Here is a 26064-nt window from a genome sequence, read left to right as displayed (position 1 = left end):
ATAATCAAAACCCCCAGCTGCCACACTCCCACCACCATAATCACCACCTACTGCCACACTCCACCACCACCACATGCTGCCACACTCCACCACCACCACCACCACCGCCATCCGCTACCACACTGCACCACCATAACCACCACCTGCTGCCATACTCCACCACAATAACCACCACCTGCTGCCACACTCCACCACCTGCTGCCACACTCTACCCCCATAACCACGACCTGCTGCCACACTCCACCACCATAACCACCACCTGCTGCACACTCCTCTACCATAACCACACCTGCTGCCACACTCCACCACCATAATCACCACCTGCTGTCACACTCCACCACTGTAACCACCACCTGCTGCCACACTCCACCACCATAACCACCACCTGCTGCCACACTCCACCACCATAATCACCACCTGCTGTCACTCTCCGCCACTGTAACCACCACCTGCTGCCACACTCCACCACCATAACCACCACCTGCTGCACACTCCATCACCATAACCACCACCTGCTGCCCCACTCCACCATCATAACCACCACCTGCTGCCGCACTCCACCATGATAACCACCACCTGCTGCCACATTTCACCACCTGGCTGCCATACACCACTACCATAACCACCACCTGCGGCAACACTCCACCACCATAACCACCACCTGCTGCCACACTCCACCACCATAACCACCACCTGCTGCCACACTCAACCACCATAATCACCACCTGCTTCCACACTCCACCATTGTAACCACCACCTGCTATCACACTCCACCACCTGCTGCAACATTCCACCACCTGCTGCTACACTCCACCACCATAACCACCACCTGCTGCCACACCCCACCACCATAACCACCACCTGCTGCCACACCCCACCACCATAACCACCACCTGCTGCAACACTCCACCACCATAACCACCACCTGCTGCCACACTCCACCACCATAATCACCACCTGCTGTCACACTCCACCACTGTAACCTCCACCGGCTACCACACTCCACCACCATAACCACCACCTGCTGCCACACTCCACCACCATAATCACCACCTGCTGCCACACTCCACCACCACCACCTGCTGCTACACTCCATCACCACCACCACCACCACCTGCTGCCACACTCCACCACCATAACCACCACCTGCTGCCACACTCCATCACCATAATCACCACCTGCTGCCACACTCCACCACTGTAAACCACCACCTTCTGCCCCACTCCACCACCATAACCACCACCTGCTGCCATACTCCACCACAATAACCACCACCTGCTGCCACACTCCACTACATTAACCAAAAACTGCTGCCACACTCCACCACCATAGCCACCACCTGCAGCCACTCTTCACCCCCATAACCACCCACCTGCTGCCGCATTTCACCACCATACCCACCTTCTGCTGCCACACTCAACCACCATAACCACCACCTGCGCCACACTCCACCACCATAACCACCACCTGCTGCCACACTCCACCACCATAATCACCACCTGCTGTCACACTCCACCACTGTAACCACCACCTGCTGCCACACTCCACCACCATAACCACCACCTGCTGCCACACTCCACCACCATAATCACCACCTGCTGTCACACTCCGCCACTGTAACCACCACCTGCTGCCACACTCCACCACCATAACCACCACCTGCTGCCACACTCCATCACCATAACCACCACCTGCTGCTCCACTCCACCATCATAACCACCACCTGCTGCCGCACTCCACCATGATAACCACCACCTCCTGCCACATTTCACCACCTGCTGCCATACACCACTACCATAACCACCACCTGCGGCAACACTCCACCACCATAACCACCACCTGCTGCCACACTCCACCACCATAACCACCACCTGCTGCCACACTCAACCACCATAATCACCACCTGCTTCCACACTCCACCATTGTAACCACCACCCGCTGTCACGCTCCACCACCTGCTGCCACATTCCACCACCTGCTGCTACACTCCACCACCATAACCACCACCTGCTGCCACACCCCACCACCATAACCACCACCTGCTGCCACACCCCACCACCATAACCACCACCTGCTGCCACACTCCACCACCATAACCACCACCTGCTGCCACACTCCACCACCATAATCACCACCTGCTGTCACACTCCACCACTGTAACCTCCACCTGCTGCTACACTCCACCACCATAACCACCACTTGCTGCCACACTCCACCACCATAATCACCACCTGCTGCCACACTCCACCACCACCACCTGCTGCTACACTCCATCACCACCACCACCACCACCTGCTGCCACACTCCACCACCATAACCACCACCTGCTGCCACACTCCACCACCATAATCACCACCTGCTGCCACACTCCACCACTGTAACCACCACCTTCTGCCCCAGTCCACCACCATAACCACCACCTGCTGCCATACTCCACCACAATAACCACCACCTGCTGCCACACTCCACTACATTAACCACCACCTGTTGCCACACTCCACCACCATAACCACTACCTGCGCCCTCACTCCAACACAATAACTACCACCTGCTACCACACTCCACCACCATAACCAAAACCTGCTGCCACACTCCACCACCATAGCCACCACCTGCAGCCACTCTTCACCACCATAACCACCACCTGCTGCCGCATTTCACCACCATACCCACCATCTGCTGCCACACTCAACCACCATAACCACCACCTGCGGCCACACTCCACCACCATAACCACCACCTGCTGCCACACTCCATCACCATAACCACCACATGCTGCCAAACTCCACCACCAAAATCACCACCTGCTGCCACACTCCATCACCACCACCACCACCAAGTGCTGCAACACTCCACCACCATAACCCCACCTGCTGCCACACTCCACCACCACCACCTGCTGCCACACTCCACCACCACCACCACCACCACCTACTCCCACACTCCACTACCATAACCACAACCTGCTGCCACTCTCCACCACCACCACCACCTGCTACCCCACTCCACCACCACCACCACCTGCTGCCCCACTCCACCACCTGCTGACATACTCTACCACAATAACCACCACCTGCTGCCACACTCCACCACATTAACCACCACCTGCTGCCACATTCCACCACCATAATCACCACCTGCTGCCACACTCCACCACCATTACCACCACCTGCTGCCACACTCCACCACCATAACCACCACCTGCTGCCACACTCAACCACCATAATCACCACCTGCTTCCACACTCCACCATTGTAACCACCACCTGCTGTCACACTCCACCACCTGCTGCCACATTCCATCACCTGCTGCTACACTCCACCACCATAACCACCACCTGCTGCCACACCCCACCACCATAACCACCACCTGCTGCCACACCCCACCACCATAACCACCACCTGCTGCCACACTCCACCACCATAACCACCACCTGCTGCCACACTCCACCACCATAATCACCACCCGCTGTCACACTCCACCACTGTAACCACCACCTGCTGCCACACTCCACCACCATACCCACCACCTGCTGCCACACTCCACCACCATAATCACCACCTGCTGCCACACTCCACCACCATAACCACCACCTGCTGCAACACTCCTCCACCATAACCACCACCTGCTGCCACACTCCACCACCATAACCACCACCAACTGCCACACTCCACCACCATAATCACCACCTGCTGCCACACTCCACCACTACCTGCTGCCACACTCCACCACAATAACCAGCACCTGCTGCCACACTCCACCACCATAACCAGCACCTGCTGCCACACTCCACCATCATAACCACCACCTGCTGCCACACTCCACCACCATAATCACCACCTGCTGTCACACTCCACCACTGTAACCACCACCTGCTGCCACACTCCACCACCATATTCACCACCTGCTGCCACACTCCACCACCATAATCACCACCTGCTGTCACACTCCGCCACTGTAACCACCACCTGCTGCCACACTCCACCACCATAACCACCACCTGCTGCCACACTCCATCACCATAACCACCACCTGCTGCCCCACTCCACCATCATAACCACCACCTGCTGCCGCACTCTACCATGATAACCACCACCTGCTGCCACATTCCACCACCTGCTGCCATACACCACTACCATAACCACCACCTGCTTCCACACTCCACCAATTGTAACCACCACCTGCTGTCACACTCCACCACCTGCTGCCACATTCCACCACCTGCTGCTACACTCCACCACCATAACCACCACCTGCTGCCACACCCCACCACCATAACCACCACCTGCTGCCACACCCCACCACCATAACCACCACCTGCTGCCACACTCCACCACCATAACCACCACCTGCTGCCACACTCCACCACCATAATCACCACCTGCTGTCACACTCCACCACTGTAACCACCACCTACTGCCACACTCCACCACCATAACCACCACCTGCTGCCACACTCCACCACCATAATCACCACCTGCTGCCACACTCCACCACCACCACCTGCTGCCACACTCCATCACCACCACCACATCCACCTGCTGCCACACTCCATCACCATAATCACCACCTGCTTCCACACTCCACCACTGTAACCACCACCTTCTGCCCCACTCCACCACCATAACCACCACCTGCTGCCATACTCCACCACAATAACCACCACCTGCTGACACACTCCACCACATTAACCACCACCTGCTGCCACACTCCACCACATTAACCACCACCTGCTGCCACACTCAACCACCATAACCACCACCTGCTGCCACACTTCACCACCATAATAACCACCTGCTGCCACACTCCACCACCACCACCTGCTGCCACACTCCATCACCACCACCACCACCACCTGCTGCCACACTCCACCACCATAACCACCACCTGCTGCCACACTCCACCACCATAATCACCACCTGCTGCCACACTCCACCACTGTAACCACCACCTTCTGCCCCACTCCACCACCATAACCACCACCTGCTGCCATACTCCACCGCAATAACCACCACCTGCTGCCACACTCCACCACATTAACCACCACCTGCTGCCACACTCCACCACCATAACCACTACCTGCGCCCTCACTCCAACACCATAACTACCACCTGCTGCCACATTCCACCACCATAACCAAAACCTGCTCCCACATTCCACCACCATAGCCACCACCTGCAGCCACTCTTCACCACCATAACCACCACCTGCTGCCGCACTTCACCACCATAACCACCATCTGCTGCCACACTCAACCACCATAACCACCTCCTGCGGCCAAACTCTACCACCAAAACCACCACCTGCTGCCACACTCCATCACCACCACCACCACCACCTGCTGCAACACTCCACCACCACCACTACCACCACCTACTCCCACCCTCCACTACCATAACCACAACCTGCTGCCACTCTCCACCACCACCACCACCTGCTACCCCACTCCACCACCACCACCACCTGCTGCCGCACTCCACCACCTGCTGCCATACTCTACGACAATAACCACCACCTGCTGCCACACTCCACCACATTAACCACCACCTGCTGCCACACTCCACTACCATAACCACCACCTGCTGCCACACTCCACCACCATAATCACCACCTGCTGTCACACTCCACCACTGTAACCACCTCCTGCTGCCACACTCCACCACCATAACCACCACCTGCTGCCACACTCCACCACCATAATCACCACCTGCTGTCACTCTCCGCCACTGTAACCACCACCTGCTGCCACACTCCACCACCATAACCACCACCTGCTGCCACACTCCATCACCATAACCACCACCTGCTGCCCCACTCCAACATCATAACCACCACCTGCTGCCGCACTCCACCATGATAACCACCACCTGCTGCCACATTTCACCACCTGCTGCCATACACCACTACCATAACCACCACCTGCGGCAACACTCCACCACCATAACCACCACCTGCTGCCACACTCCACCACCATAACCACCACCTGCTGCCACACTCAACCACCATAATCACCACCTGCTTCCACACTCCACCATTGTAACCACCACCTGCTGTCACACTCCACCACCTGCTGCAACATTCCACCACCTGCTGCTACACTCCACCACCATAACCACCACCTGCTGCCACACCCCACCACCATAACCACCACCTGCTGCCACACCCCACCACCATAACCACCACCTGCTGCAACACTCCACCACCATAACCACCACCTGCTGCCACACTCCACCACCATAATCACCACCTGCTGTCACACTCCACCACTGTAACCTCCACCGGCTACCACACTCCACCACCATAACCACCACCTGCTGCCACACTCCACCACCATAATCACCACCTGCTGCCACACTCCACCACCACCACCTGCTGCTACACTCCATCACCACCACCACCACCACCTGCTGCCACACTCCACCACCATAACCACCACCTGCTGCCACACTCCAACACCATAATCACCACCTGCTGCCACACTCCACCACTGTAACCACCACCTTCTGCCCCACTCCACCACCATAACCACCACCTGCTGCCATACTCCACCACAATAACCACCACCTGCTGCCACACTCCACTACATTAACCACCACCTGCTGCCACACTCCACCACCATAACCACTACCTGCGCCCTCACTCCAACACCATAACTACCACCTGCTGCTACACTCCACCACCATAACCAAAACCTGCTGCCACACTCCACCACCATAGCCACCACCTGCAGCCACTCTTCACCACCATAACCACCACCTGCTGCCGCATTTCACCACCATACCCACCATCTGCTGCCACACTCAACCACCATAACCACCACCTGCGGCCACACTCCACCACCATAACCACCACCTGCTGCCACACTCCACCACCATAATCACCACCTGCTGCCACACTCCACCACCATAACCACCACCTGCTGCCACACTCCACCACCATAATCACCACCTGCTGCCACACTCCACCACTACCTGCTGCCACACTCCACCACAATAACCAGCACCTGCTGCCACACTCCACCACCATAACCAGCACCTGCTGCCACACTCCACCATCATAACCACCACCTGCTGCCACACTCCACCACCATAATCACCACCTGCTGTCACACTCCACCACTGTAACCACCACCTGCTGCCACACTCCACCACCATATTCACCACCTGCTGCCACACTCCACCACCATAATCACCACCTGCTGTCACACTCCGCCACTGTAACCACCACCTGCTGCCACACTCCACCACCATAACTACCACCTGCTGCCACACTCCATCACCATAACCACCACCTGCTGCCCCACTCCACCATCATAACCACCACCTGCTGCCGCACTCTACCATGATAACCACCACCTGCTGCCACATTCCACCACATGCTGCCATACACCACTACCATAACCACCACCTGCTTCCACACTCCACCAATTGTAACCACCACCTGCTGTCACACTCCACCACCTGCTGCCACATTCCACCACCTGCTGCTACACTCCACCACCATAACCACCACCTGCTGCCACACCCCACCACCATAACCACCACCTGCTGCCACACCCCACCACCATAACCACCACCTGCTGCCACACTCCACCACCATAACCACCACCTGCTGCCACACTCCACCACCATAATCACCACCTGCTGTCACACTCCACCACTGTAACCACCACCTACTGCCACACTCCACCACCATAACCACCACCTGCTGCCACACTCCACCACCATAATCACCACCTGCTGCCACACTCCACCACCACCACCTGCTGCCACACTCCATCACCACCACCACATCCACCTGCTGCCACACTCCACCACCATAATCACCACCTGCTTCCACACTCCACCACTGTAACCACCACCTTCTGCCCCACTCCACCACCATAACCACCACCTGCTGCCATACTCCACCACAATAACCACCACCTGCTGACACACTCCACCACCATAACCACCACCTGCTGCCACACTCCATCACCATAACCACCACCTGCTGCCCCACTCCACCATCATAACCACCACCTGCTGCCGCACTCCACCATGATAACCACCACCTGCTGCCACATTTCACCACCTGCTGCCATACACCACTACCATAACCACCACCTGCGGCAACACTCCACCACCATAACCACCACCTGCTGCCACACTCCACCACCATACCCACCATCTGCTGCCACACTCAACCACCATAACCACCACCTGCGGCCACACTCCACCACCATAACCACCACCTGCTGCCACACTCCACCACCATAATCACCACCTGCTGTCACACTCCACCACTGTAACCACCACCTGCTGCCACACTCCACCACCATAACCACCACCTGCTGCCACACTCCACCACCATAATCACCACCTGCTGTCACACTCCGCCACTGTAACCCACACCTGCTGCCACACTCCACCACCATAACCACCACCTGCTGCCACACTCCATCACCATAACCACCACCTGCTGCTCCACTCCACCATCATAACCACCACCTGCTGCCGCACTCCACCATGATAACCACCACCTCCTGCCACATTTCACCACCTGCTGCCATACACCACTACCATAACCACCACCTGCGGCAACACTCCACCACCATAACCACCACCTGCTGCCACACTCCACCACCATAACCACCACCTGCTGCCACACTCAACCACCATAATCACCACCTGCTTCCACACTCCACCATTGTAACCACCACCCGCTGTCACGCTCCACCACCTGCTGCCACATTCCACCACCTGCTGCTACACTCCACCACCATAACCACCACCTGCTGCAACACCCCACCACCATAACCACCACCTGCTGCCACACCCCACCACCATAACCACCACCTGCTGCCACACTCCACCACCATAACCACCACCTGCTGCCACACTCCACCACCATAATCACCACCTGCTGTCACACTCCACCACTGTAACCTCCACCTGCTGCTACACTCCACCACCATAACCACCACCTGCTGCCCCACTCCACCACCATAATCACCACCTGCTGCCACACTCCACCACCACCACCTGCTGCTACACTCCATCACCACCACCACCACCACCTGCTGCCACACTCCACCACCTGCTGCCACACTCCACCACCATAATCACCACCTGCTGCCACACTCCACCACTGTAACCACCACCTTCTGCCCCAGTCCACCACCATAACCACCACCTGCTGCCATACTCCACCACAATAACCACCACCTGCTGCCACACTCCACTACATTAACCACCACCTGTTGCCACACTCCACCACCATAACCACTACCTGCGCCCTCACTCCAACACAATAACTACCACCTGCTGCCACACTCCACCACCATAACCAAAACCTGCTGCCACACTCCACCACCATAGCCACCACCTGCAGCCACTCTTCACCACCATAACCACCACCTGCTGCCGCATTTCACCACCATACCCACCATCTGCTGCCACACTCAACCACCATAACCACCACCTGCGGCCACACTCCACCACCATAACCACCACCTGCTGCCACACTCCATCACCATAACCACCACATGCTGCCAAACTCCACCACCAAAATCACCACCTGCTGCCACACTCCATCACCACCACCACCACCAAGTGCTGCAACACTCCACCACCATAACCACCACCTGCTGCCACACTCCACCACCACCACCTGCTGCCACACTCCACCACCACCACCACCACCACCACCACCACCTACTCCCACACTCCACTACCATAACCACAACCTGCTGCCACTCTCCACCACCACCACCACCTGCTACCCCACTCCACCACCACCACCACCTGCTGCCCCACTCCACCACCTGCTGACATACTCTACCACAATAACCACCACCTGCTGCCACACTCCACCACATTAACCACCACCTGCTGCCACACTCCACCACCATAATCACCACCTGCTGCCACACTCCACCACCATTACCACCACCTGCTGCCACACTCCACCACCATAACCACCACCTGCTGCCACACTCAACCACCATAATCACCACCTGCTTCCACACTCCACCATTGTAACCACCACCTGCTGTCACACTCCACCACCTGCTGCCACATTCCATCACCTGCTGCTACACTCCACCACCATAACCACCACCTGCTGCCACACCCCACCACCATAACCACCACCTGCTGCCACACCCCACCACCATAACCACCACCTGCTGCCACACTCCACCACCATAACCACCACCTGCTGCCACACTCCACCACCATAATCACCACCCGCTGTCACACTCCACCACTGTAACCACCACCTGCTGCCACACTCCACCACCATACCCACCACCTGCTGCCACACTCCACCACCATAATCACCACCTGCTGCCACACTCCACCACCATAACCACCACCTGCTGCCACACTCCTCCACCATAACCACCACCTGCTGCCACACTCCACCACCATAACCACCACCTGCTGCCACACTCCACCACCATAATCACCACCTGCTGCCACACTCCACCACCATAACCACCACCTGCTGCCACACTCCACCACAATAACCAGCACCTGCTGCCACACTCCACCACCATAACCAGCACCTGCTGCCACACTCCACCACCATAACCACCACCTGCTGCCACACTCCACCACCATAATCACCACCTGCTGTCACACTCCACCACTGTAACCACCACCTGCTGCCACACTCCACCACCATATTCACCACCTGCTGCCACACTCCACCACCATAATGACCACCTGCTGTCACACTCCGCCACTGTAACCACCACCTGCTGCCACACTCCACCACCATAACCACCACCTGCTGCCACACTCCATCACCATAACCACCACCTGCTGCCCCACTCCACCATCATAACCACCACCTGCTGCCGCACTCTACCATGATAACCACCACCTGCTGCCACATTCCACCACCTGCTGCCATACACCACTACCATAACCACCACCTGCGGCAACACTCCACCACCATAACCACCACCTGCTGCCACACTCCACCACCATAACCACCACCTGCTGCCACACTCAACCACCATAATCTCCACCTGCTTCCACACTCCACCAATTGTAACCACCACCTGCGGCAACACTCCACCACCATAACCACCACCTGCTGCCACACTCCACCACCATAACCACCACCTGCTGCCACACTCAACCACCATAATCTCCACCTGCTTCCACACTCCACCAATTGTAACCACCACCTGCTGTCACACTCCACCACCTGCTGCCACATTCCACCACCTGTTGCTACACTCCACCACCATAACCACCACCTGCTGCCACACCCCACCACCATAACCACCACCTGCTGCCACACCCCACCACCATAACCACCACCTGCTGCCACACTCCACCACCATAACCACCACCTGCTGCCACACTCCACCACCATAATCACCACCTGCTGTCACACTCCACCACTGTAACCACCACCTACTGCCACACTCCACCACCATAACCACCACCTGCTGCCACACTCCACCACCATAATCACCACCTGCTGCCACACTCCACCACCACCACCTGCTGCCACACTCCATCACCACCACCACATCCACCTGCTGCCACACTCCACCACCATAATCACCACCTGCTTCCACACTCCACCACTGTAACCACCACCTTCTGCCCCACTCCACCACCATAACCACCACCTGCTGCCATACTCCACCACAATAACCACCACCTGCTGACACACTCCACCACATTAACCACCACCTGCTGCCACACTCCACCACATTAACCACCACCTGCTGCCACACTCAACCACCATAACCACCACCTGCTGCCACACTTCACCACCATAATAACCACCTGCTGCCACACTCCACCACCACCAACTGCTGCCACACTCCATCACCACCACCACCACCACCTGCTGCCACACTCCACCACCATAACCACCACCTGCTGCCACACTCCACCACCATAATCACCACCTGCTGCCACACTCCACCACTGTAACCACCACCTTCTGCCCCACTCCACCACCATAACCACCACCTGCTGCCATACTCCACCGCAATAACCACCACCTGCTGCCACACTCCACCACATTAACCACCACCTGCTGCCACACTCCACCACCATAACCACTACCTGCGCCCTCACTCCAACACCATAACTACCACCTGCTGCCACATTCCACCACCATAACCAAAACCTGCTCCCACATTCCACCACCATAGCCACCACCTGCAGCCACTCTTCACCACCATAACCACCACCTGCTGCCGCACTTCACCACCATAACCACCATCTGCTGCCACACTCAACCACCATAACCACCACCTGCGGCCAAACTCTACCACCAAAACCACCACCTGCTGCCACACTCCATCACCACCACCACCACCACCTGCTGCAACACTCCACCACCATAAACACCACCTGCTGCCACACTTCACCACCACCACCTGCTGCCACACTCCACCACCACCACCTGCTGCCACACTCCACCACCACCACCACCTACTCCCACCCTCCACTACCATAACCACAACCTGCTGCCACTCTCCACCACCACCACCACCTGCTACCCCACTCCACCACCACCACCACCTGCTGCCCCACTCCACCACCTGCTGCCATACTCTACCACAATAACCACCACCTGCTGCCACACTCCACCACATTAACCACCACCTGCTGCCACACTCCACCACCATAATCACCACCTGCTGCCACACTCCACCACCATTACCACCACCTGCTGCCACACTCCACCACCATAATCACCACCTACTGCAACACTCCACCACCACCACATGCTGCCACACTCCACCACCACCACCACTATCCGCTACCACACTCCACCACCATAACCACCACCTGCTGCCCACTCCACCACCATAGCCACCACCTGCGGCCATACTCCACCACAATAACCACCACCTGCTGCCACACTCCACCACCTGCTGCCACACTCCACCACCATAACCACCACCTGCGGTCACACTCCACCACCATAACCACCACCTGCTGCCACACTCCACTACCATAACCACCACCTGCTGCCACACTCCACCTCCACCACTCCACCATCATAACCACAACCTGCTGCCGCACTCCACCATGATAACCACCACCTGCTGCCACATCCCACCACCAAGACCACCACCTGTTTCACACTCCACCACCATACCCACCACCTGCTGCCACACTCCACCACCATAACCACCACCTGCGGCAACACTCCACCACTATAACCAGCACCTGCTGACACACTCCACCTCCACCACCTCCACCACCTGCTGCCATACACCACTACCATAACCACCACCTGCGGCAACACTCAACCACCATAACCACCACCTGCTGCCGCACTCCACCACCATAACCACCACCTGCTTCCACACTCCACCATTGTAACCACCACCTGCTGTCACACTCCACCACTTCTGCCACATTCCATCACCTGCTGGTTCACTCCACCACCATAACCACCACCTGCTGCCACACTCCACCACCATAATCACCACCTGCTGCCACACTCCACCACCATAACCACCACCTGCTGCCACACTCCACCACCATAACCACCACCTGCTGCCACACTCCACCACCATAACCACCACCTGCTGCCACACTCCACCACCATAATCACCACCTGCTGTCACACTCCACCACTGTAACCACCACCTGCTGCCACACTCCATCACCATAACCACCACCTGCGGCCACACTCCACCACTATAACCAGCACCTGCTGACACACTCCACCTCCACCACCTCCACCACCTGCTGCCACACTCCATCACCATAACCACCACCTGCTGCCCTACTCCACCATCATAACCACCACCTGCTGCCGCACTCCACCATGATAACCACCACCTGCTGCCACATTCCACCACCTGCTGCCATACACCACTACCATAACCACCACCTGCGGCAACACTCCACCACCATAACCACCACCTGCTGCCACACTCCACCACCATAACCACCACCTGCTGCCACACTCCACCACAATAACCACCACCTGCTGCCATACTCCACCACCATAACCACCACCTGCTGCCACACTCCACCACCATAATCACCACCTGCTGTCACACTCCACCACTGTAACCACCACCTGCTGCCGCACTCCACCATGATAACCACCACCTGCTGCCACATTCCACCACCTGCTGCCATACACCACTACCATAACCACCACCTGCGGCAACACTCCACCACCATAACCACCACCTGATGCCACACTCCATCACCATAACCACCACCTGCGGCAACACTCCACCACCATAACCACCACCTGCTGCCACACTCCACCACCATAACCACCACCTGCTGCCACACTCAACCACCATAATCTCCAACTGCTTCCACACTCCACCATTGTAACCACCACCTGCTGTCACACTCCACCACCTGCTGCCACATTCCACCACCTGCTGCTACACTCCACCACCATAACCACCACCTGCTGCCACACCCCAACACCATAACCACCACCTGCTGCCACACCCCACCACCATAACCACCACCTGCTGCCACACTCCACCACCATAACCACCACCTGCTGCCACACTCCACCACCATAATCACCACCTGCTGTCACACTCCACCACTGTAACCACCACCTACTGCCACACTCCACCACCATAACCACCACCTGCTGCCAAACTCCACCACCATAATCACCACCTGCTGCCACACTCCACCACCACCACCTGCTGCCACACTCCATCACCACCACCACCACCACCTGCTGCCACACTCCACTACCATAATCACCACCTGCTGCCACAATCCACCACTGTAACCACCACCTTCTGCCCCACTCCACCACCATAACCACCACCTGCTGCCATACTCCACCACAATAACCACCACCTGCTGCCACATTCCACCACCATAACCAAAACCTGCTGCCACACTCCACCACCATAGCCACCACCTGCAGACACTCTTCACCACTATAACCACCACGTGCTGCCGCACTTCACCACCATAACCACCATCTGCTGCCACACTCAACCACCATAACCCCCACCTGTGGCCACACTCCACCACCATAACCACCACCTGCTGCCACACTCCATCACCATGACCACCACATGCTGCCAAACTCCACCACCAAAACCACCACCTGCTGTCACACTCCACCACTGTAACCACCACCTGCTGCCACACTCCACCACCATAACCACCACCTGTTGCCACACTCCACCACCATAATCACCACCTGCTGCCACACTCCACCACCACCACCTGCTGCTACACTCCATCACCACCACCACCACCACCTGCTGCCACACTCCACCACCATAACCACCACCTGCTGCCACACTCCACCACCATAATCACCACCTGCTGCCACACTCCACCACTGTAACCACCACCTTCTGCCCCACTCCACCACCATAACCACCACCTGCTGCCATACTCCACCACAATAACCACCACCTGCTGCCACACTCCACTACATTAACCACCACCTGCTGCCACACTCCACCACCATAACCACTACCTGCGCCCTCACTCCAACACCATAACTACCACCTGCTGCCACACTCCACCACCATAACCAAAACCTGCTGCCACACTCCACCACCATAGCCACCACCTGCAGCCACTCTTCACCACCATAACCACCACCTGCTGCCGCATTTCACCACCATACCCACCATCTGCTGCCACACTCAACCACCATAACCACCACCTGCGGCCACACTCCACCACCATAACCACCACCTGCTGCCACACTCCATCACCATAACCACCACATGCTGCCAAACTCCACCACCAAAATCACCACCTGCTGCCACACTCAATCACCACCACCACCACCAAGTTCTGCAACACTCCACCACCATAACCACCACCTGCTGCCACACTCCACCACCACCACCTGCTGCCACACTCCACCACCACCACCACCACCACCACCACCTACTCCCACACTCCACCACCATAACCACAACCTGCTGCCACTCTCCACCACCACCACCACCTGCTACCCCACTCCACCACCACCACCACCTGCTGCCCCACTCCACCACCTGCTGACATACTCTACCACAATAACCACCACCTGCTGCCACACTCCACCACATTAACCACCACCTGCTGCCACACTCCACCACCATAATCACCACCTGCTGCCACACTCCACCACCATTACCACCACCTGCTGCCACACTCCACCACCATAACCACCACCTGCTGCCACACTCAACCACCATAATCACCACCTGCTTCCACACTCCACCATTGTAACCACCACCTGCTGTCACACTCCACCACCTGCTGCCACATTCCATCACCTGCTGCTACACTCCACCACCATAACCACCACCTGCTGCCACACCCCACTACCATAACCACCACCTGCTGCCACACCCCACCACCATAACCACCACCTGCTGCCACACTCCACCACCATAACCACCACCTGCTGCCACACTCCACCACCATAATCACCACCCGCTGTCACACTAAACCACTGTAACCACCACCTGCTGCCACACTCCACCACCATAACCACCACCTGCTGCCACACTCCACCACCATAATCACCACCTGCTGCCACACTCCACCACCATAACCACCACCTGCTGCCACACTCCTCCACCATAACCACCACCTGCTGCCACACTCCACCACCATAACCACCACCTGCTGCCACACTCCACCACCATAATCACCACCTGCTGCCACACTCCACCACCATAACCACCACCTGCTGCCACACTCCACCACCATAACCAGCACCTGCTGCCACACTCCACCACCATAACCAGCACCTGCTGCCACACACCACCACCATAACCACCACCTGCTGCCACACTCCACCACCATAATCACCACCTGCTGTCACACTCCACCACTGTAACCACCACCTGCTGCCACACTCCACCACCATAATCACCACCTGCTGCCACACTCCACCACCATAATCACCACCTGCTGTCACACTCCGCCACTGTAACCACCACCTGCTGCCACACTCCACCACCATAACCACCACCTGCTGCCACACTCCATCACCATAACCACCACCTGCTGCCCCACTCCACCATCATAACCACCACCTGCTGCCGCACTCTACCATGATAACCACCACCTGCTGCCACAATCCACCACCTGCTGCCATACACCACTACCATAACCACCACCTGCGGCAACACTCCACCACCATAACCACCACCTGCTGCCACACTCCACCACCATAACCACCACCTGCTGCCACACTCAACCACCATAATCTCCACCTGCTTCCACACTCCACCATTGTAACCACCACCTGCTGTCACACTCCACCACCTGCTGCCACATTCCACCACCTGCTGCTACACTCCACCACCATAACCACCACCTGCTGCCACACCCCACCACCATAACCACCACCTGCTGCCACACCCCACCACCATAACCACCACCTGCTGCCACACTCCACCACCATAACCACCACCTGCTGTCACACTCCACCACCATAATCACCACCTGCTGTCACACTCCACCACTGTAACCACCACCTACTGCCACACTCCACCACCATAACCACCACCTGCTGCCACACTCCACCACCATATTCACCACCTGCTGCCACACTCCACCACCACCACCTGCTGCCACACTCCATCACCACCACCACATCCACCTGCTGCCACACTCCACCACCATAACCACCACCTGCTTCCACACTCCACCACTGTAACCACCACCTTCTGCCCCACTCCACCACCATAACCACCACCTGCTGCCATACTCCACCACAATAACCACCACCTGCTGCCACACTCCACCACATTAACCACCACCTGCTGCCACACTCCACCACATTAACCACCACCTGCTGCCACACTCCACCACCATAACCACCACCTGTTGCCACACTTCACCACCATAATAACCACCTGCTGCCACACTCCACCACAACCACCTGCTGCCACACTCCATCACCACCACCACCACCACCTGCTGCCACACTCCACCACCATAACCACCACCTGCTGCCACACTCCACCACCATAATCACCAACTGCTGCCACACTCCACCACTGTAACCACCACCTTCTGCCCCACTCCACCACCAAAACCACCACCTGCTGCCATACTCCACCACAATAACCACCACCTGCTGCCACACTCCACCACATTAACCACCACCTGCTGCCACACTCCACCACCATAACCACTACCTGCGCCCTCACTCCAACACCATAACTACCACCTGCTGCCACATTCCACCACCATAACCAAAACCTGCTCCCACATTCCACCACCATAGCCACCACCTGCAGCCACTCTTCACCACCATAACCACCACCTGCTGCCGCACTTCACCACCATAACCACCATCTGCTGCCACACTCAACCACCATAACCACCACCTGCGGCCAAACTCTACCACCAAAACCACCACCTGCTGCCACACTCCATCACTACCACCACCACCACCTGCTGCAACACTCCACCACCATAAACACCACCTGCTGCCACACTTCACCACCACCACCTGCTGCCACACTCCACCACTACCACCTGCTGCCACACTCCACCACCACCACCACCACCACCTACTCCCACCCTCCACTACCATAACCACAACCTGCTGCCACTCTCCACCACCACCACCAGCTGCTACCCCACTCCACCACCACCACCACCTGCTGCCCCACTCCACCACCTGCTGCCATACTCTACCACAATAACCACCACCTGCTGCCACACTTCACCACATTAACCACCACCTGCTGCCACACTCCACCACCATAATCACCACCTGCTGCCACACTCCACCACCTGCTGCCACACTCCACCACCATTACCACCACCTGCTGCCACACTCCACCACCATAATCACCACCTACTGCAACACTCCACCACCACCACATGCTGCCACACTCCACCACCACCACCACTATCCGCTACCACACTCCACCACCATAACCACCACCTGCTGCCCACTCCACCACCATAACCACCACCTGCGGCCATACTCCACCACAATAACCACCACCTGCTGCCACACTCCACCACCTGCTGCCACACTCCACCACCATAACCACCACCTGCGGTCACACTCCACCACCATAACCACCACCTGCTGCCACACTCCATCACCATAACCACCACCTGCTGCTCCACTCCACCTCCACCACTCCACCATCATAACCACAACCTGCTGCCGCACTCCACCATGATAACCACCACCTGCTGCCACATCCCACCACCAAGACCACCACCTGTTTCACACTCCACCACCATAACCACCACCTGCTTCCACACTCCACCACCATAACCACCACCTGCGGCCACACTCCACCACTATAACCAGCACCTGCTGACACACTCCACCTCCACCACCTCCACCACCTGCTGCCACACTCCACTACCATAACCACCACCTGCTGCCACACTCCACCTCCACCACTCCACCATCATAACCACAACCTGCTGCCGCACTCCACCATGATAACCACCACCTGCTGCCACATCCCACCACCAAGACCACCACCTGTTTCACACTCCACCACCATAACCACCACCTGCTGCCACACTCCACCACCATAACCACCACCTGCGGCCACACTCCACCACTATAACCAGCACCTGCTGACACACTCCACCTCCACCACCTCCACCACCTGCTGCCACACTCCATCACCATAACCACCACCTGCTGCCCCACTCCACCATCATAACCACCACCTGCTGCCGCACTCCACAATGATAACTACCACCTGCTGCCATACACCACTACCATAACCACCACCTGCGGCAACACTCCACCACCATAACCACCACCTGCTGCCACACTCCACCACCATAACCACCACCTGCTTCCACACTCCACCATTGTAACCACCACCTGCTGTCACACTCCACCACCTGCTGCCACATTCCATCACCTGCTGGTTCACTCCACCACCATAACCATCACCTGCTGCCACACTCCACCACCATAATCACCACCTGCTGCCACACTCCACCACCATAACCACCACCTGCTGCCACACTCCACCATCATAACCACCACCTGCTGCCACACTCCACCACCATAACCACCACCTGCTGCCACACTCCACCACCATAATCACCACCTGCTGTCACACTCCACCACTGTAATCACCACCTGCTGCCGCACTCCACCACCATAACCACCACCTGCGGCCACACTCCACCACTATAACCAGCACCTGCTGACACACTCCACCTCCACCACCTGCTGCCACACTCCATCACCATAACCACCACCTGCAGCCCCACTCCACCATCATAACCACCACCTGCTGCCGCACTCCACCATGATAACCACCACCTGCTGCCACATTCCACCACCTGCTGCCATACACCACTACCATAACCACCACCTGCGGCAACACTCCACCACCATAACCACCACCTGCTGCCACACTCCACCACCATAACCACCACCTGCTGCCACACTCCACCACCATAACCACCACCTGCTGCCACACTCCACCACCATAACCACCACCTGCTGCCACACTCCACCACCATAATCACCACCTGCTGTCACACTCCACCACTGTAACCACCACCTGCTGCCGCACTCCACCATGATAACCACCACCTGCTGCCACATTCCACCTCCTGCTGCCATACACCACTACCATAACCACCACCGGCGGCAACACTCCACCACCATAACCACCACCTGATGCCACACTCCACCACCATAACCACCACCTGCTGCCACACTCCACCACCATAACCACCACCTGCTGCCACACTCCACCACCATAACCACCACCTGCTGCCACACTCAACCACCATAATCTCCACCTGCTTCCACACTCCACCATTGTAACCACCACCTGCTGTCACACTCCACCACCTGCTGCCACATTCCACCACCTGCTGCTACACTCCACCACCATAACCACCACCTGCTGCCACACCCCACCACCATAACCACCACCATAACCACCACCTGCTGCCTCACCCCACCACCATAACCACCACCTGCTGCCACACTCCACCACCATAACCACCACCTGCTGCCACACTCCACCACCATAATCACCACCTGCTGTCACACTCCACCACTGTAACCACCACCTACTGCCACACTCCACCACCATAACCACCACCTGCTGCCAAACTCCACCACCATAATCACCACCTGCTGCCACACTCCACCACCACCACCTGCTGCCACACTCCATCACCACCACCACCACCATCTGCTGCCACACTCCACTACCATAATCACCACCTGCTGCCACAATCCACCACTGTAACCACCACCTTCTGCCCCACTCCACCACCATAACCACCACCTGCTGCCATACTCCACCACAATAACCACCACCTGCTGCCACATTCCACCACCATAACCAAAACCTGCTGCCACACTCCACCACCATAGCCACCACCTGCAGCCACTCTTCACCACTATAACCATCACGTGCTGCCGCACTTCACCACCATAACCACCATCTGCTGCCACACTCAACCACCATAACCCCCACCTGCGGCCACACTCCACCACTATAACCACCACCTGCTGCCACACTCCATCACCATGACCACCACATGCTGCCAAACTCCACCACCAAAACCACCACCTGCTGCCACACTCCATCACCACCACCACCACTACCTGCTGCAACACTCCACCACCATAAACACCACCTGCTGCCACACTCCACCACCACCACCTGCTGCCACACTTCACCACCACCACCACCACCACCACCACCACCACCACCTACTCCCACACTCCACTACCATAACCACAACCTGCTGCCACTCTCCACCACCACCACCACCTTCTACCCCACTACACCACCTGCTGCCATACTCTACCACAATAACCACCACCTGCTGCCATACTCTAACACAATAACCACCACCTGCTGCCACACTCCACCACATTAACCACCACCTGCTGCCACACTCCACCACCATAATCACCACCTGCTGCCACACTCCACCACCTGCTGCCACACTCCACCACCATTACCACCACCTGCTGCCACACTCCACCACCATAATCACCACCTACTGCAACACTCCACCACCACCACATGCTGCCACACTCCACCACCACCACCACTATCCGCTACCTCACTCCACCACCATAACCACCACCTGCTGCCCACTCCACCACCATAACCACCACCTGCTGCCATACTCCACCACCATAACCACCACCTGCTGCCACACTCCACCACCATAACCACCACCTGCTGCCACTCTCCACCACCATAACCACCACCTGCTGCCACACTCAACCACCATAATCTCCACCTGCTTCCACACTCCACCATTGTAACCACCACCTGCTGTCACACTCCACCACCTGCTGCCACATTCCACCACCTGCTGCTACACTCCACCACCATAACCACCACCTGCTGCCACACCCCACCACCATAACCACCACCTGCTGCCACACCCCACCCCCATAACCACCACCTGCTGCCACACTCCACCACCATAACCACCACCTGCTGCCACACTCCACCACCATAATCACCACCTGCTGTCACACTCCACCACTGTAACCACCACCTACTGCCACACTCCACCACCATAACCACCACCTGCTGCCAAACTCCACGACCATAATCACCACCTGCTGCCACACTCCACCACCACCACCTGCTGCCACAGTCCATCACCACCACCACCACCACCTGCTGCCACACTCCACTACCATAATCACCACCTGCTGCCACAATCCACCAATGTAACCACCACCTTCTGCCCCACTCCACCACCATAACCACCACCTGCTGCCATACTCCACCACAATAACCACCACCTGCTGCCACATTCCACCACCATAACCAAAACCTGCTGCCACACTCCACCACCATAGCCACCACCTGCAGCCACTCTTCACCACTATAACCATCACGTGCTGCCGCACTTCACCACCATAACCACCATCTGCTGCCACACTCAACCACCATAACCCCCACCTGCGGCCACACTCCACCACTATAACCACCACCTGCTGCCACACTCCATCACCATGACCACCACATGCTGCCAAACTCCACCACCAAAACCACCACCTGCTGCCACACTCCATCACCACCACCACCACTACCTGCTGCAACACTCCACCACCATAAACACCACCTGCTGCCACACTCCACCACCACCACCTGCTGCCACACTTCACCACCACCACCACCACCACCACCACCACCACCACCACCTACTCCCACACTCCACTACCATAACCACAACCTGCTGCCACTCTCCACCACCACCACCACCTTCTACCCCACTACACCACCTGCTGCCATACTCTACCACAATAACCACCACCTGCTGCCATACTCTAGCACAATAACCACCACCTGCTGCCACACTCCACCACATTAACCACCACCTGCTGCCACACTCCACCACCATAATCACCACCTGCTGCCACACTCCACCACCTGCTGCCACACTCCACCACCATTACCACCACCTGCTGCCACACTCCACCACCATAATCACCACCTACTGCAACACTCCACCACCACCACATGCTGCCACACTCCACCACCACCACCACTATCCGCTACCTCACTCCACCACCATAACCACCACCTGCTGCCCACTCCACCACCATAACCACCACCTGCTGCCATACTCCACCACAATAACCACCACCTGCTGCCACACTCCACCACCATAACAACCACCTGCGGTCACACTGCACCACCATAACCACCACCTGCTGCCACACTCCACCTCCACCACTCCACCATCATAACCACAACCTGCTGCCGCACTCCCTCATGATAACCACCACCTGCTGCCACATTCCCCACCAAGACCACCACCTGTTTCACACTCCACCACCATAACCACCACCTGCGGCCACACTCCACCACTATAACCAGCACCTGCTGACACACTCCTCCTCCACCACCTCCACCACCTGCTGCCACACTCCATCACCATAACCACCACCTGCTGCCCCACTCCACCATCATAACCACCACCTGCTGCCGCACTCCACCATGATAACCACCACCTGCTGCCACATTCCACCACCTGCTGCCATACACCACTACCATAACCACCACCTGCGGCAACACTCCACCACCATAACCACCACCTGCTGCCACACTGCACCTCCATAACCACCACCTGCTGCCACACTCAACCACCATAATCACCACCAGCTTCCACACTCCACCATTGTAACCACCACCTGCTGTCACACTCCACCACCTGCTGCCACATTCCACCACCTGCTGCTACACTCCACCACCATAACCACCACCTGCTGCCATACTCCAACACCATAACCACCACCTGCTGCCACACTCCACCACCATAACCACCACCAGCTGCCACACTCCACGACCATAACCACCACCTGCTGCCACACCCCACCACCATAACCACCACCTGCTGCCACACCCCACCACCATAACCACCACCTGCTGCCACACCCCACCACCATAACCACCACCTGCTGCCACACCCCACCACCATAACCACCACCTGCTGCCACACCCCACCACCATAACCACCACCTGCTGCCACACCCCACCACCATAACCACCACCTGCTGCCACACTCCACCACCATAACCACCACCTGCTGCCACACTCCACCACCATAACCACCACCTGCTGCCACACTCCACCACCATAACCACCACCTGCTGCCACACCCCACCACCATAACCATCACCTGCTGCCACACCCCACCACCATAACCACCACCTGCTGCTAAACTCCACCACCATAACCACCACCTGCTGCAACACTCCACCACCATAACCACCACATGCTGCCAAACTCCACCACCAAAACCACCACCTGCTGCAACACTCCACCACCATAACCACCACCTGCTGCTAAACTCCACCACCATAACCACCACTTGCTGCAACACTCCACCACCATAACCACCACATGCTGCCAAACTCCACCACCATAACCACCACCTGCTGCCACACCCCACCACCATAACGACCACCTGCTGCCACACCCCACCACCATAACCACCACCTGCTGCCACACTCCACCACCATAACCACCACCTGCTGCCACACCCCACCACCATAACCACCACCTGCTGCCACACCCCACCACCAAAACCACCACCTGCTGCCACACTCCATCACCACCACCACCACCACCTGCTGCCACACTCCACCACCATAACCACCACCTGCTGCCACACTCCACAATCAAAACCACCACCTGCTGCCGCACTTCACCACCATAGCCACCATCTGCTGCCACACTCAAACACCATAACCACCACCTGCTGCCACACTCCACCACCATAACCACCACCTGCTGCCACATTCCACCATAAAAACCACCACCTGTTTCACACTCCACCACTATAACCACCACCTGCTGCCCACTCCACCACCATAACCACCAACTGCTGCCATACTCCACCACAATAACCACCACCTGCTGCCACACTCCACCACATTAACCACCACCTGCTGCCCCACTCCACCACCATAACCACTACCTGCGCCCTCACTCCACCACCATAACTACCACCTGCTGCCACACTCCACCACCATAGCCACCACCTGCAGACACTCTCCACCACCAAAACCACCACCTGCTGCATCACTCCACCACCATAACCACCACCTGCTGCCGCACTTTACCACCATAACCACCATCTGCTCCCACACTCAACCACCATAACCACCACCTGCTGCCACACTCCACCACCATAACCACCACCTGCTGCCACATTCCACCACCATACCCAACACCTGCTGCCACACTCCACCACTATAAACTCCACCTGCTGCAACATTCCACCACCAAAATCACCTCCTGCGGCCACACTCCACCACCATAACCACCACCTGCTGCCACACTCAATTTCCTTAACCACTACCTGCTGCAACACTCCACAACCATAACCACCACCAGCTGCAAAACCCCACCACCATACCCACCATCTGCTGCTAAACTCCACCACCAAAACCACCACCTGCAGCCACACTCCATCACCACCACCACCACCACCTGCTGCCACACTCCACCACCATAACCACCACCTGCTGCCACACTCCACCACCACCACCTGCTGCCACACTCTACCACCACCACCTGCTGCCACACTCCACCACCACCACCTGCTGCCACACTCCACCACCATAACC

The sequence above is a fragment of the Procambarus clarkii genome, chromosome 23, assembly GCF_040958095.1.
Source record: "Procambarus clarkii isolate CNS0578487 chromosome 23, FALCON_Pclarkii_2.0, whole genome shotgun sequence".
NCBI lineage: Eukaryota > Metazoa > Arthropoda > Malacostraca > Decapoda > Cambaridae > Procambarus > Procambarus clarkii.
This window is presented reverse-complemented; position numbering follows the sequence as displayed.